Source organism: Bos indicus, chromosome 18 (genome assembly GCF_029378745.1).
Source record: "Bos indicus isolate NIAB-ARS_2022 breed Sahiwal x Tharparkar chromosome 18, NIAB-ARS_B.indTharparkar_mat_pri_1.0, whole genome shotgun sequence".
In the NCBI taxonomy this organism is placed as follows: Eukaryota; Metazoa; Chordata; class Mammalia; order Artiodactyla; family Bovidae; genus Bos; species Bos indicus.
Window position 1 is genome coordinate 25,399,783 of NC_091777.1, and position 16,387 is coordinate 25,416,169.

At 41.5% G+C, this 16,387-nt stretch overlaps 1 protein-coding gene across 2 annotated transcripts in view; it reads left to right on the forward strand.

The window, feature by feature from the left end:
- The window catches only part of NUP93 (nucleoporin 93), a 102,975-nt gene that overhangs the window by 34,509 nt on the left and 52,079 nt on the right, over positions 1-16,387 (forward strand). The gene's annotated exons all lie outside the window — the stretch shown is intronic.

Genomic DNA, 16,387 nt, shown 5'->3' on the forward strand with positions numbered 1-16,387 from the left:
AACTGACCTTTTCCAGTCCTGGGGCCACTGCTGAGTTTTCCAAATTTGCTGGCATATTGAGTGCAGCACTTTCACAGCATCATCTTTTAGGATTTGAAATAGCTCAGCGGGAGTTCCATCACCTCCAGTAGCTTTGTTCATAGTGATGCTTTCTGAGGCCCACTTGACTTCACATTCCAGGATATCTGGCTCTAGGTGAGTGATCACACCATTGTGGTTATCTGGGTCATGAAGATCTTTTTTGTATAGTTCTTCTGTGTATTCTTGCCACCTCATCCTAATATCTTCTGCTTCTGTTAGGTCCATACCATTTCCATCCTTTATTGTGCCCATCTTTGCATGAAATGTTCCCTTGGTATCACTGATTTTCTTGAAGAGATATCTAGTCTTTCCCATTCTGTTGTTTTCCTCTCTTTTCTTTGAATTGATCACTGAGAAAGGCTTTCTTATCTCTCTCTGTTCTTTGGAACTCTGCATTCAAATGGGTATACCTTTCCTTTTCTCCTTTGCCCTTTGCTTCTCTTCTTTCCTCAGCTATATTTAAGGCCTCCTCAGACAACCATTTCGCCTTTTTGCATTTCTTTTTCTTGGGGATGGTCTTGATCACTGCCTCCTGTACAATGTCACAGTATCATGAACCTCTGTCCATAGTTCCTCAGGCACTCTGTCAGATCTAATCTCTTGAATCTATTTGTGACTTCCACTGTATAATCGTAAGGGATTTGATTTAGGTCATACCTGAATGGTGTCAGAGAAGGCGATGGCACCCCACTCCAGTACTCTTGCCTGGAAAATCCCATGGACAGAGGAGCCTGGTGGGCTGTAGTCCATGGGGTCGCTAAGAGTCAGACACAACTGAGCGACTTCACTTTCACTTTTCATTTTCATGCATTGGAAAAGGAAATGGCAACCCACTCCAGTGTTCTTGCCTGGAGAATCCCAGGGACGGGGGAGCCTGGTGGGCTGCCGTCTATGGGGTTGCAGAGTCAGACACGACTGAAGCGACTTAGCATACCTGAATGGTCTAGTGGTTTTCCCTACTTTCTTCAATTTAAGTTTGAATTTTGCAATAAGGAGTTCATGATCTGAGCCACAGTCAGTCCCAGTCTTTTTTTTTTTTTTTTTACTGTATAGAGCTATTCCGCCTTGGCTGCAAAGAATACAATCAATCTGATTTCGGTATTGACCATCTGGGGATGTCCATGTGTAGAGTCGTCTTTTGTGTTGTTGGAAGAGGGTGTTTGCTATGACCAGTGCATTCTCTTGGCAGAACTCTGTTAGCCTTTGCCCTGCTTCATTGTTTACTCCAAGGCCAAATTTGCCTGTTACTCCAGGTATCTCTTGACTTCCTTTAAATCTGGAATTATTTTTAAAGAAATGTAAATCATTGTCATTTGCATCGTTCTAGAAATTGAAACTGCTAAGTGCGTATACCAAAGAGTTCAGTTCAGTTCAGTCGCTCAGTCGTGTCCGACTCTGCAACCCCATGAATCGCAGCACTCCAGGCCTCCCTGTCCATCACCAACTCCCGGAGTTCACTGAGACTCACGTCCATCAAGTCGGTGATGCCATCCAGCCATCTCATCCTCTGTCGTCCCCTTCTCCTCCTGCCCCCAATCCCTCCCAGCATCAGAGTCTTTTCCAATGAGTCAACTCTTTGCATGAGGTGGCCAAAGTACTGGAGTTTCAGCTTTAGCATCATTCCTTCAGAGGTCTTACCAAAACTGCTTTAGTAAATTAAGGAAGAGATGAGGTTCATTCATAAGAGTTGCATCTGTTTGCATACTGAAATTTGTATAACAATTCTAAGAAATGGTTTAAAGTAGACAAAACATAACCTACCTGCATTATTGTTTCTGCTCTTAAATATACTTGAGCAGTCTTTTCTGCACATAATGGTTATCTTGCCCAATATTGGATGATTCAGAATTTTGAATTGATGGACTCTGAGGGAATAAGACTTTGCTCTTAAATGTTTTCACATAATATTAATATAAAAATGTAAGAGACCATTGCATGGAATCTGACAGTGTGAAGATATTTATTTAGTTAAGCATTTGTGTTTATTAACCTTTGTTATAGTCCTCTTGCTCCTAAGAGAGTCAGTGGGACGTTCACGCTAACCTTTCTTTTGAATTTTTAGAGGACTTTAATGGATATTTGAATCTTGCCCTTTCCACCTTATAACAACTCTCTGTCCTGGACTTGAAACAACCTATGGGTAATACTCTTGGGTTCACTAGCAAATGAATCCAATTCCCAGTGGATCCAAAGCCTGTTAGTAGAGAGAGAAACTCTTTCCTAGAACAAATACCGGGTATATTTTAGGCTAAAATTCAGTTGTAGGGGCCGAGGTGCATGTGGACCAGGTGCGTCTCTCCCTGTGCTCTTGTTCAAGGCGGTAGCCCTGCTAGGCTTCATCTCGTGGAAACACTGCAGCGCCCACATCACCCCCACTTAATGAGCATATTTGCTGTTCCTTGTCATTAAACCCTGACCCGGAATAAATCTCAGAGCTGGTAAAAGCCGGTAAACATGTAAAAAGGAAAAAATAGTGTCTTTGCAGAGGCAGGTTAATGTGCCATCCTGTTTTGTGTTTATAATTAGGTGGGCTAATGCAGAGTGCTGTGGAAAGTACTGAAATGACTTAATTTTCCTGCCTGTTTTTGATAAGGGGAAAGGTAGACATCATGGTCTGGTGGCAAAGTATGCAATTACATTAAAGTGTCCTGTAAATGGAATTAAAAATGGTAATAAAAGTGGGTATTAGAAGCATCATCTGTGGAAAATGTGAAAAACTGCTTTTATGTTAGCCAGGGATATAAGATTTCAGCCTTTTTACTTATCCATTCACACTTACTCCTGAATGCAGGGCTTTCAGAACAAACAAGTAAATGGATGCTGAATGCATTCTGAACAGGGAGGAAATGACAGGCTTTTTTGTCTTCTCAGAGGTTTCTTATATCCTGTAGTGAGCAGAGGAATATCAATTACCAACTTAAAGAAGAAAGAAGTTGGAATGGTTCTGTAAGAGTATTTTGGAAGAAGCCCATGGCTAAAATATTTATCTAACAATTTAATAGAGCACTTCAAGTGTTGGCCAGGCACTGGTGCCTTTGAACTGGAATTGAGTCATCTCCTCCCTCTTTACCACCTTCTCTTAACCTGCCGATACCTATTGATGCCAGAACTCTGGAGATAGGAAACATATATTGTCATCTTCAGTCTGGTATCTTTAAATTGCTTGGTTTCAGGAACTAGAAACGGGCTGAACTGTTTGATTTAAATGGGGGTTAAAACCTAGTCAGATACTGAACACACTTACTGTAGACCAGCCTGTCGTTCTCAGATGGCACATCTTGACCCTGGGTGCCACTCGGATCTGCTTGCCACAGCGCCCTGTGATCTCTTATTTCCATTTCGGAATGTTCAATCCGAGGCTTTCCAGGCCGGCAGTGTGATCTGGCCCCTTCCATTGGTGGTGGTTGCAAAACGTGGCTTCCCTAGTCATTGAACTTTCGGGTCAGGTTCTCCCCGTCTCCACTAAAATTCCGCATCTGAGACAGAGTCCCGTGGTTTTGCTCCTGTCTGTTTTTTGGCGGGGACCAGGAAAAGAAGCGGGGGGGGGGGGGGTAGGATGGGCATCATCCTCTGCTGACGAGACCTGTACTTAGAATTTCTTTTGCTGCAGAGCTCTCAGAACCAGTGTGTATTGCTTTTTTTCGGGGGAGGGGAGCATTTTCCGGTCTCTCAAATGGTTGGCTTCCATCTTGCACTTCAGATGTGGAGAGATTGGGTGCGTCCCCCACTCTCCTGGTCTGCGACACTAACAATCGGCAGCAGTGCACGTGCGGCTTTAATTATCTTGGAGGACAGAAAGGCGAATCCCTGCTTCTCACCATGGAGTGGCGGTGAGGCTGAGATGCCATCAGCAGAATCCTGCCTGTGCTTTTCAGAAAGCCGCAGCACTTGAAGCACTGCGGCAGAATCAGCTGAGCAGGGCTGGGCGTGACACAGCTTCCAAGAAACTGTACAAAAAAACCTCTTGTCTTACAAAACACATTTACAACTAGCCCCAACCATTCATTTAGTTTATAACACAAAGGGGAGGATTAGGTCAGCAGAATGTAAGTGGGAGTATGGATCCACTGGCTGATTTTTATTATTGCTACCTGATTTGATTTATTTCTTTGAATGGCACAAGTGCAAGGATATGGGGCACAGTTTTCTCCATTCCTCCTTTTTCTAATGAAAAAAAAATTGTCTATTTAGAAAAGCTGTTGCTCTCTTAGGGACAGGTGGAAACAACCATGGAAGGTTATATGCTTGATTTGCTCAAGGTACCGAAATATACGTGTATGATATTATCTGGGAGTGCTTTCTCATTTCTTATTAGGTTCTCTGTTATCCACAGAACGTGTCCGTCTTTCTCAGCAGAAGCAGCCTCTAACGGAGCAGTGCTGGGTGGGTCCTTGAAGGTTTAAGGCCTTCACTAGTCGCACTTGGTTCTGTGATGAGGTCCCACATGCGCTTGTTTTGAAGGAATAGAGTGATGGGTGTTGTACTGAAAAGGTGCTAATAGAATCCATGCTTCTCAACTTTCTTTTTTCTTCTTTCCCAATTTATCCCAGACTGAGATAAAATAAGTTATATGAATTACTAGAAAAAGTGAAGTAAAAGACATACAGAATATGAGACTTAGGTTTTGGTTTTATGTTTGTTTTGCGTTTTTTGGCCACTCCATGCAGCTTCTGGGATCTTAGTTCCCTGACCGAGGATTGAACCCAGGCCCTCGGCAGTGAAAGGCACGGAGTCCTAACCAGTGGACTGCTAGACCAAGGAATTCCTGGAAGCCTTGGTTGTTTTGTTTTTGTTTTTGTTTTTTTTTAATTAAAGTCAGTAGACATAAAGCTACTCTTGTCAGGTTGCTATAAAAATTTCTAAATGCTAATTCTCAGTTTTTGTAGTTATCTGCTACAGACTGGGAGCTGTGGACGGGCGCTTCTTCAGCTGTACTTGGGCAGTTCTGGTTTCAGTGGGTGTGTTTTCTTCTTTCCGCCTTTCCTGCCTCCCTTCCTTCCTTTCGTTTTAAGCGTTCCTTGCTGTACGGTAAAACATGGCACCAAAGACAAGTTTGAACTTCTGTCTTGTTTTATCCCAGCTAAAGTCAAGGAGGCAGAGCTGAAGACTAACTAAACGTGTATTGTGTTCAGATACTGTACTGAGCAGTTTCTGGGTTTCCTCATTCAGTCCTTCCAGTAACCCTCTGAGGTGGTGACATTAACCCCATTTCACCAAGGAAGAGCCTGAGGCCTAAGAGGCTGTGTGTGCCAGACTTGAACTCCCTTCTGTCAGTTTGAGTTCAGTCCTTGCCCTTATTCCATGAGATTTCAAATTTCATTTGTAGACTAAGGCTCTTTTAGCATAGGAGTGAATTTTCAGGGTATTTTGAAGACTATTCGTGGTAGAAATAGGAAATAGTATAACTGAGTGCTCATTTAGAGCAAAATAAAGAGTGTAAAGCTCATAGAGAATGGATATGGTGGGCATCTCTCTTATTTAGATAAGCTCAGTAGTAAAATAATGTTGATTGAGGGAGAAGCTAGAATGTGCTTTCTAAACTGTAATACAAACCCCTGCTGGTTTGGGGGGGGGGGGGGTTGAGTTTTCAGGAAGGCCAAACCTGCTTCCTCCATTTATCTCCAGGTGCTGGCTTTTTTGCCATAGTTTTCTGCTTGCTGAGCTGTCAGTTTAATTTACTGTCCAAAGCCCAGCCTGTTATTTCTCAGGTTTGCTGCCCTACAGGTACACTGTAAAGGATTTCTGTGAAATCCTGGAGCAGCTTTTAGTTTTAAAATGCCAGCGCTTTGTGCTTGTGAAAATAGGTTGTGTTCAGCTTCTTGCTTGATCATCTTTGTTTTGTTTTGCTTCTGAAGCTGAGCTGGAGTTAGAAGGATGATGCTAGAAGCAATTTAAAGGGCACATCAGATTTTTACTGTAGTCCTGAACTATTGATTGTTGACTTCTTTGTAGGTTTAATGCAGACCCATTTCCTTACTTAGCGTCTGACTGGCCATTAAGTTCTGGCAGTGTGCCGGAATGTTGAAATCTTACATCTCGTAATATGATTTGGCTGTCTAAGGGTATTATATGTGTTTGGTCTTTAAAGACACAGGCAAAGCCCTCCACTTGGTATGTGTGCTCCAGAATACGGGAAAGAATTTCTGCATAGCAAAATCAGGCTTTTCTAGGAGTCAACACAAAAGTGAGGAGTTGACATTCACCTGAAGTCATGCAAATTGATACCCTCTGGACTAACCGGTTCTTAGAAATAAACGCCGACTAGCATAACAGAATCTTGATGAGAAGACCAGCAGGGAACTGGGCGGGCATGGTGGTACACCAGAGTGGGTCCCAGCTAAGCAGGCGCTTCCTTGTGAGTGGTCCTCAGCACGTGCCCAGTGCCACTCTCCCCATGCAAAGTTGAAAATAGAGTATAGCTGAGAGGCGGTTACAGTGTCTTGCTTATGGAGGAAGCTGGGCTCACAATGGTTGGAAGAGAAGTAGTCAATGTCTGTGAAAGACTTTTACCCTCCTTTTCATAACCTGAACACCTCTTGACTGGAATTGAGGGTAAATGAGGGCTGAGGGAATTAGATGACAAGAAACCATTAAATTTGGGATTTTAAGGGTATGAATGAGAACTCAGTGGCATTAAAAGGGGAAATGGACTTTTCCATCTAATTACAAAAGCAAAATGTGCTTAGTTCAGAGTACTTGGGAAATGGCTCCATAGTGCACTTTCTTGACTGCCACTGTTTAGGGAGTGTTGAATTGTTTGGACCAGGTACTTTAAGCTGTGAAACATCTTTGAAAATGACAAGGAAAATTGATTTATTTTAACAGGGCAGTGAGGAATTGTTTCATGAAACATGTTAGAGGTAGACTATAAGAATGGCCCTCATCAGGCCATTGGTCAATTCCTATAAAGTAATATACAGTCTTTTCCTTTATTCTGTGACAGAAAAGGTTTTCTATTGTGTGAATAGAGATCTGATACAGATTTCATGAATGATCGTTATGTCATTTCACTGTCCCTCTCAAACCATTGGGAAAAATAGTTATTGAGAAGTCTTATGACTTTGTCCTGATTTGGAAGATCAAGGGGGAGGTAGCGGACTAGTAATTTTATGTGAGCTTTGAGGGACACAGCACAACAATCCTTCCATTCGTATAATACTTTGCAATGGGCTTTGTCCATCACTGTCTTATTCCTTTCTGCCGTGTTTGAGGTGAGGTGAATGGATGTTGGCATCATCTTTATTTAGAAAGGGAAGAAATCAAGATCAGGATTGATTAGTTACTATCAAAGGTGGAACTTGAATCCAGATGCTTCATATCATGCCTTGCTGAGGAAAGCCTCAAGGGATGGATGATTGGGTAAATTCCACATTATCATTATTATTATTTTATTTTTCTGCAAAATGTTAAGCTAGTTCTTTTGCCACTGGTCAAATTTCTTGATGTTTTGGTTCTGTCTTTCCCCCTGGACTTTTTTTTACTTGCTTTCTTTGAAGTGACATTTCCATGTATTCCTTTCCACATGAAAGATTTGCTGGTTAACTAAATCAGTTGTAGAGACAAAAATGCTACTTAGAAGAGCAATACTATAGACTGGTGACAAACCTCACTGCTTCCATCTGAGATATACTTTGAAAGAAGAAGTGATACTGAACAGAAGAGTAACTGCTGCTGACATAGTTTATAGATGCCCTTTGTGTGAAACGGCCCAGGGATTCTTGAGATTTGTTGCACTAGAGCCTGTCAGCCTGGTTTGTGCTGTCTGAGTAGGTCACTGGTGCCAAGCAAATGCTAAGTGGCAAACCGGAGCAAAAGTTGTATTTGGAACTTTAGCTGGACTAGATGGTCAGGGTTCAGAACAAGTCAAGGGAGAAATTTTTAGTTTTTGCCAGTTTTTTGCTTTCTGGTTCACCCTCCCTTTTTCTTTCCTTCCTTTGGACTATTGTCTCTTCCTCCATTCTTTTTGTCTGTTCTTTTTGTCTTTTCTCCTTTCTTCCTTCCATTCTTGCTTTTTTCCTTCTGTCCTTTGCATCTCTCTTTCTCTGTCTACACTCCACCCCCGGCCTTTTAGACTGGCTGGCATCCGGAGCAGCCATTGCTAATGGGAGCGTACCTCCTTTTTTCCAGTCAAGTAGCAGCTGTGAAATCATGGCTGTTAGAATGGTTCCTGCAGCCTGGCAGCGTGCACCCACCCACGCCACGTACTCTGTAGAGTGAGTCTGGGTGCGGGGTTGAGCTGGTGTGGAGAAGCTGGTTCTGTGGGAGCCAGGCCTTGCTCTTCCTCATGTGCTATCATTACTTGGGTTTTCTGCGTTCGCAAACCCCAAAGAGGTGGAGTGGAGTTTATCCATCTGGCTAACCTGTTCTTATTTTGCTCTGTTAATGGATGCTGTAAAGCGCTAAAGCCTCTGCTAATCTACTTTTTCTTTTGGTCTTTCTTTTTTTTTTTTCTTTTGGTGCCTAACTCAGCTTGACATTGAAGATGTATACAAGTTTTCTGTTACAGTACATAGCTGTTTTGGGTAAGGCTATTACAACTTCCTTGTGTTTTGAGGATTGATCATGCATTAAAGCCAAATCCTAGAGGGAAGGATGGGGAAGAAAATGACCAAGGAAAAGGGCATATTTGATTTTGTTTCACATGTTTTAGGAATGGAGTTATAAATTAATCTAGTTCTCAGCTTCATATGTGTTCCTCACCATGTGTTAACTTATCCATCCTGCTATCTCATATTTTGGGGAGAGGGAATGTTGTGGAAATGGGGTTTATTTTGGAGCCTCAGACACTGAGGAGCCCTTTAGGCCTCCAGGTTTTTCACTAGGGGTTAGGAAGGGAAAGGAGCTGCATATCTCATCTTTGTATTTGTATTAATCTTCTCCCTCAGGTTCTAATTTCCTTCTCTGTTCCTCTCATGCCCTTAATGCATTTGGCAACAGGAAAGAAGCTCTTGGTCAGTGATTCTAAAGTGTGGTGTCCAGACCAACAGCTTCAGCATCACCTAGGAACTTGTTAGAAATGTTCACTCTTAGGTCCCACCGCAGACCTAAGGAATCCAGATCTCTGGAGGTGGGCCCCAGAATCTGTTCTAACAAGCCCTCCAGCTTGAGATCCACTGGGTTATGCTATTACAGAAGCCTAGAATAAGTGACCCCTTCTTTTCTAGCCATCTCTGCCAACTGTTACACTTGGTCCACCTGTGGACTAACCCTGAACTTTCAGCCTGCAAAGCAGTATATTTATCATCTAAGTGTTTGAGACCATAAAGAATTAGAAATCACCATTGGGTTTTTTGTTTGTTTGTTTTTGTTTGTTCTTTTTTAAAAAAAATTATTTATTTATGACTGTGGTGGGTCTGTTTTGCTGTATGGCGGGCTTTCTGTAGTTGCGATGAGCAGGGAATACTCTCCGTCGCAGAGCACAGGCTCTAGGTGCACGGGCTCAGTAGTCGCAGCATGTGGGCTCTCTAGTTGTGGCTCCTGGGCTCTGGAGCACGGGCTCAGTAGTTGTGGTGCCCAGCCCAGTTGCTTCTCAGCATGTGGGTGGGATCTTCCTGGACCAGGGGTCACATCCATGTTCCTTGCATTGCAAGGTGGATTCTTAACCACTGGCCCTCCACCCTTGGAAGCCCCATCACCCTTGTTTTTATTCTTGTTCTATGAAGGGCACAGTGGTCAATAAAATATGTTTAAAAACTTATATATGTTAAAAGTCTATTACTTGTAATCGGTCATTCATTATTTTTTCACCGTGAAGGAATTAACTCTGATTCCGAAGCTGTAGCTTAATATACACTGCCTAAAAAGCAGTGAGAGTGCAGTGGGGGATGAAGAAGAGACGGGGATGGAGGAACAGAAAGTGGAGGGATTAATAATCCCGTCTTGGTTAATCATCACTTTCCTCTGTGATCGCTGTGAGCGGATGTGCTATTGCTTCTGCTAACGTTAATAATTCATGGATGGACTATACCAAAGGGAGGCCTTAAATCTGGTCTCTCAGCAGATTAAATACACCGTCTGCCATCAGTAGGAGCTAGGAGAGATGAAAAATGGACTTCTTGTTTATACTCATTAACCTGATTTTCTCTGCCTTTCACCTCAGCTTCTTTCATCCTCATTTTATTTACCTTTTCATTTGTTTCTCTCTGTGAGCCCCTCCTGCATTGAGTGAGTGCTGAAGATCTTCGGTCGACTGTTAATGACATTAGATTTTACTTTTCCTTAGCTGCTAGTAACAACAGATGCCATGAAAGAAAGCAGAGTCAGAATAAGTATTTCCTTGGAAATGTCTAAATCAGTCTGCATATTTTAAAAATATATTAAAATTTGCAGCCTGTGTGTCTTAGAAATCATTTGAAACATCTTCTCTTTGCTTTGAAGAATAATCCTCTTGTATTAGCTGGTGAAGATAAACATACTGTTCATCATATAGGTTTGGTGGCATTTTCCCATTTTACAGATGAGGAAACTGAGGCATGATGTGAATAAGTAGTGTAGGGTTACTTAGAACACAGTTCTTTTGACTCCAACTTCAGAATGCTTTCCACTAGATTTAGGAAATCCTCTGTAGGTAGCTTTACAGGGCATTTAACCCATAAGGCTTAACTAGATTAAGTTAGAATAATATACAGGTAGCTTCACAGGAACACTTCATTTTGTTGTTATTTTGCATGTAATTTTTAACTCTGGTTATTTTCTTATAAAATTTTTCTTAGATTTCAGGACTAATATTTTATATGTCAGTAGATTTTGAAACTCAGACCAGATAATGAAATACTTAAATGTTGCCTTGTTGGAATCCTTGAGGACTGAGTAATTTTAGTAATCCTTTTCTTTCTATTGAGTGTATTTTTTTTTTAAATCAGTTTCTGGCCTCATCAGTGTTTTCCAGTTAATAACAGAAACAGTAGATATATACAGCAAAAAAAAAAAAAAAAAACTGCATGAAAATTGAGGTTGTAATGTCTTTTATCTAAAATAATAGTAATATGATGGGCCCTGCTTTAGTAAGCAAATCCAAAATCTGAATATCTGCATTTATTAAAGAACTCTTGGGGTGATACTTAGCTTTAGTATTCCTTGAGATAACAGCTTCCCTACTGAATTTAAAATAGAAGTTGTTTAAAAGAATTCTATTTACAATCAACCTGGTAAGAAATACATCTGTTGTGTAAAGTACGTTGGTAACAAGAACTAGCAAGCCAGAAGCTGTTCTTTTGTATCCACCATCATCGTCCATGGAAGAACTTCAGATTCCCTGAGGTCGGATTTCATCAAGCACACCCCTCGCCAGGTTGTGTTGATACGGTGTCATAGTGCTGTGTAGAGAACCCTGAGAGCGAGGAGCTCAGGCCTGAACCCAGGGCCTGGACCTGTGACGCTCTGTTTCCTTGTTTTCTTAATCTGTGCCACAGGGAAATGAACTGCCCCTGAAATTTCATGACTGTGATGAAGATAAGTTTTTATTTATTATTTCATTTGTTGTTATTAAGGTAGAACTTCTTCATATAATCTCCAAGTTCTTGCCAGAATCACTTGTTCCCTTTATCTGAATACTAAGACTTGATTAGATGCTGGGAATGTATTTGTTTGTGTGTGTGTTTATGAGACAGACAGAGAGCCAGACCCAAACTGACAAGAGAACTCCCATTCTGAATTTCTGGAACTTGGGATTGCAGTGAATTTTCCCGGAGGTATATTTGAGGAGAGATGCTGCCTCCTCCCACTTCAGCCCCTTCCCATTAATAACCACACTTACTGAGAAACTGCTTCCTTAAAACGTACTTAAAGTGGAAGCCTAGCTTCTGAAATTACCTTCACCTACCTGCCTTGAGTTTCTGGCCCAGTCCTAACTTTGTCCCCTTGGTAAGCTTATGGAGGCAGAACCCTGCTGTGGGGCAATAGAAAGGAGAGCTTTCTTTTTCCTGTTGTTTCTTGAGCCCTAGGCAGACAAGTTTGCATTTGAACAACAGATAATGAACCTTATTTTCCTGCTAAATAAGATGAGCAGAGATCCTCTGATTCTTTAATGACTGCCTAAATCTAGTAGTCTGCACTCAATACTCAAGGTGAAATGTCATTGATAAAATTAGCAGATTGCTTTTTCATTCTCAGCTGATTTGTCAGGACAGATCAGCTGTGAATGCCACACCACTGACTTTGGGCCAGGACCATCTCATTTTCCCGGAACCTCCTTGGCTCTGGATGCAACTGAGAAGGAAGCCGACTTTGGGGATTGAACACTGTTGATAATATTGCTTAGTCACAAAGACGAGTTTGGTGCCTCTGCACATTGGCCAAGAACCATCTCAGCATCTGTCTTAGTACCTAAGGCTGCAATTATCTCAGGGAGCTGAAGAGATTTAAAAGAACGAACAATAAGTAAAGTAATATTTAGCTCCCCTTTAAGTAGATACCTCCATCTCCCTGGGTGGGGCCTAGTGAACACTAATAAAAATCAATGAAGTGGTTTTGTTGAGTGCCCATTAAGGAGTGCCGTATGGTAGGCACTGATGACAATTAGAATAAACCTAAATTCTGGATGCTTCCCTCTGGAAGCTCATTGTTCTCTACCTGGAGAGCCAAGACTAACATTCCTATTTTAGGGTCAAACTGTCCAAGACTGTGTAAAATGACTGGCAAAACTAAATAGGAATCACATGAGACTCTAAATGCCATAGGGAGCTCAGAGGAGAGAAAAGGGGTAATGATGAATGAATTCTAGGGTGATTGGGGAAGATCCCCTGGAACAGTCACGATCTCAGTAGGCCTTGCAAGATTAAATGGGCTTAGCTCGTGGAAGTGAAAGAGGATATCAAAGTAATAACCTGAACAAAGTCAGGGAGGTGAGAATAGAAGCTTTGTGCTAAAAAATAAACTCTGTCAGTGTAGGAGGAACAGATGTGAAAGGGGTGACTACCAAGCAGCAGAGTGTCGGCAGTACATGCTGTTGAAAGTTTTGGAGCAGGTAAGTGTCAACAGGAAAGGAGGGAAGGTGTGGAAACACTTGTGGAAGTTGGCTGGGCAAGGGGAAGGATACCTGCTGCAGTGTTGTTCAGAGGTGATTGCAGCAATCCAGGCACAGTGATGGTGGCCAGGACCAGGTTGGTGGCCGAAAAAACAGAGAGGAAAAGGTGTGTGAGAAACATCTGGAATAAAACATCTGATGGGCTTAAGAAGGATGTTCAGAAATCACTTGAGGTTTGTGGCACAAGAAGGATGGGCACTATTGGTCAAGGCTGAGAAATTAGGAAAGTTAACTAGATTGGGAGCTGAGATTTGGTTTCAGTTTTCGATGTTCTGGCAAGGCATCTTCATGGAAATGCCCCTGAAACATTTGAAGATAGGATAAGAAACACTGCTCAGAAACTTACTCCAGCCAGAATTTTCCAGAGTCACTGGTCTAGAGGTAAGAGTTGTGGCAGTACAAGCTACTGTAGAGAAGGGGAAACGTATAGCATGGGGCCAGGGACCAAGGTCTCAGCAGGGAGGGGGAGCCGGGAGGAGGTCGGTGGGGGCGGCCAGGAAGCGAACTGGGAGCCTGTGCGCCTCAGAAGGCTAGAATCTGCTTGCCTGACCTCACATGGTCTCTCATTTTTAACTCTTAAAAGCACTTGCCCTCCAGTGATATTACTTGATCTTCCCAGCAGCCCAGTAGAAGGGAGAACAGAGCTCATCAGGATTCTGTAATAGTTTGATTTCTGCGTGAAACCCTACATGTTGTTAATGTACTTTAAAGCATTACAGTTGTATGCTTGAACATGATAATTTCACTGAGTGATTATCATAATTCTAATTGAACCACAGAATTTCAGTGGCTTCCTTTTTCTGTTCTGTAATTTTCTTTATTAATGGTAACAGGTTTAAAAAAAAAAAAAAAGGCGTACTAATGCCACCTCTTAAAAAAAAGTCTCCTCATCCTTCTTGTGTTTCAAACACAGGCCTAAGGAAATTAGAGCTACTTTTTCCCTCCTTTTTATTTTTTATTTTTTCCTACTCAGATCTTTAAAACCAGTTAACTGCATGAGGGAGAAAATCAGAGACTTTGGAATATGGCTATCTGAGGTTGGAGGAAGTGTTGCTACTATTTTTGGAAATTTTCTTCTCTCTTTCTTGGTCCTGTACCTGTACTTTGCTAAGAAGTTACTTAATGGACTAACTGGGAGAATCTATAGAGAGATGGAAATAAAAACAATGAACTCGAAACTTTTCTATTAAAGATTCTCATTACAGTGAATTCTAAGGAACTATCTGAAGGCATACTTCATTGGAAATTTGTATGGAATAGTGTTTAAAAATTTGAGCCCTCACCAGAAATTTGGAGATCTTTCAAATGCATAAAGACCTGAATGCACTTTGGTCATTGTGGTAGTAAGATCCATCTGTTTTTACACTTTGGGTTGTCTGCATTTTTCACACAGAGTGTATGTGTATCTGATGTACAAGTTAGGTGCCATTGTATTTCAGAATGTTGCAGTATACAGAGGATTTTGAAAAGATCATATCGATCCCCTTTGGTAGGAAGAATCCTACATCGTCTCTGCATTTGTGAAATAAGCACACCCATTTACGACTGTTGTATTAATAAGTACTGAGTCCACTAGTTGTCTACCATTTTCTCTTTTAGTTTTTATGCTGAGGGCTGTATAAAGCCAAAACACAGAATTAAACAGTGGACTACCAAATAGGCATTTAGGAATGGATTACTTCATCTACTGACACAGCAGTTGGAAAAGTACTTCCTTTGTCAGGGGTCGTCTTTTCAGTGTTTTAGCGACCTCCCCATACTTACATGGGCTTGGGGTCTGAGGCAGATCACTTAACATTTCTCAGTAGTCTCTACTCTGAGGTCCTTTGCATTCAAGATACCGTGCAGCTCATCTGGTCTCCTTGGGATACTCACAGATTGAGGCTGAACTGGCTCACAGTTTACTCTAGCAACAAGGTGTATCCTCTTAGTTTATTTCTTTGGCCACAGTGGCATGGAAAAATGTGGCTCTAATGACATGGGGTTTTTTAAGTAATGAAGGGGGTTTTCTCAGTCTCCTGTAGTGAACTTTAGATGTCTCCCTCAGGAATAGGTTTTAACCATCAGTGAAATGGTTTGACTGTAACCACACTGGGGTCTCTGAGTTCTTTTTTTCTCTTGCCCCTTCCATCCCCAGGCAGAGACTCCTCTTGCTGCATATCCACTATGCTCCAATGCTGTATTTATTTGATCAGAAACAAAAGAGTTTGCTTCTTGCACTGGTTCAGAGAGAGGTCCCCCAGGATTGTCTTTTGTTCAGTAATTGGAGCATAAGCTGAGCCTGGTTAATTTCAAAGCTACCCCCAACACACGTTCCCTCTCTCCCCCGCTCCTTGCTTATGTGGTTTCTGAGCCGTTAGTGGTACCTTGTATTGGGTCTGAAACAAAAAACCTTGAATTGTTGAATGTTAGCTACAACTACTGTGACATCTGCTATGGCACCAAATAGCGTTGTTGGTACAGTTAATTTTAAGTTGGGAGAAGAAACAGAACTAGAAAGCTCTTCAGTTTTACAGCTCTTGTTAACACATGCACCTCCAAATTATGCATTTGGTGCTATCACAATGAATAAAACAAAGGAAATCATGGGTTCGTTTTTATGTTAGTAACATAAGTTCTTTCATTGTTATTCACTGTGCAGACACCAGTGTGTTCTTATGTTCATTCTTTTTCCGTTTAGTTTTCTTTTTTTCAAGGCAGAAACGTCTGAAACACCTTAACTCTGAGCATTTAATTGGCAAAAGTTCTGATGTAAGAAATACAAGTTGATTATATTAGTTGTTTTTCTTTTAAAAAACAAAGTCTGTAACTTGGTTCTGCTTTTTTAAAATACCGAAATGATTGTTACAGATGAATAAGAACCTTAAGTAGCCAAATTCTAGATGCTAAGTAGCCAAGTTAATATTTGTATAAAAATGTTGTAAAATTGGCAAATCCTGTGTCTGTCCTTCACGTTCTGCAGTATAGGTATTAGTTTTGCAGCCAACACAGTTGCAGTCGTAGGGTTTGTGGTTTTTGTTTTTGAAGGTGGAAGGATCTTTCTCTTGCAGAAAAGAAGGATTTTTCTTTTGCAATCTGCACTGTAATGATGGTCCACTACCTTACTGGCCTCTCGTGCCTGGTTCTCAGTGCAGTTTCATCTCTGCTTTTGCACAAGCTTTCCTGTAATTGCACAGTTGTTTGCTGCATTAAATTTCTTTTAGTGACAATAAAAAACACGTTAGTATTTTGAGATAGTCTTTAAGTCTCAGATAATACATTAAAACCTAAGGAGGAAAAAAA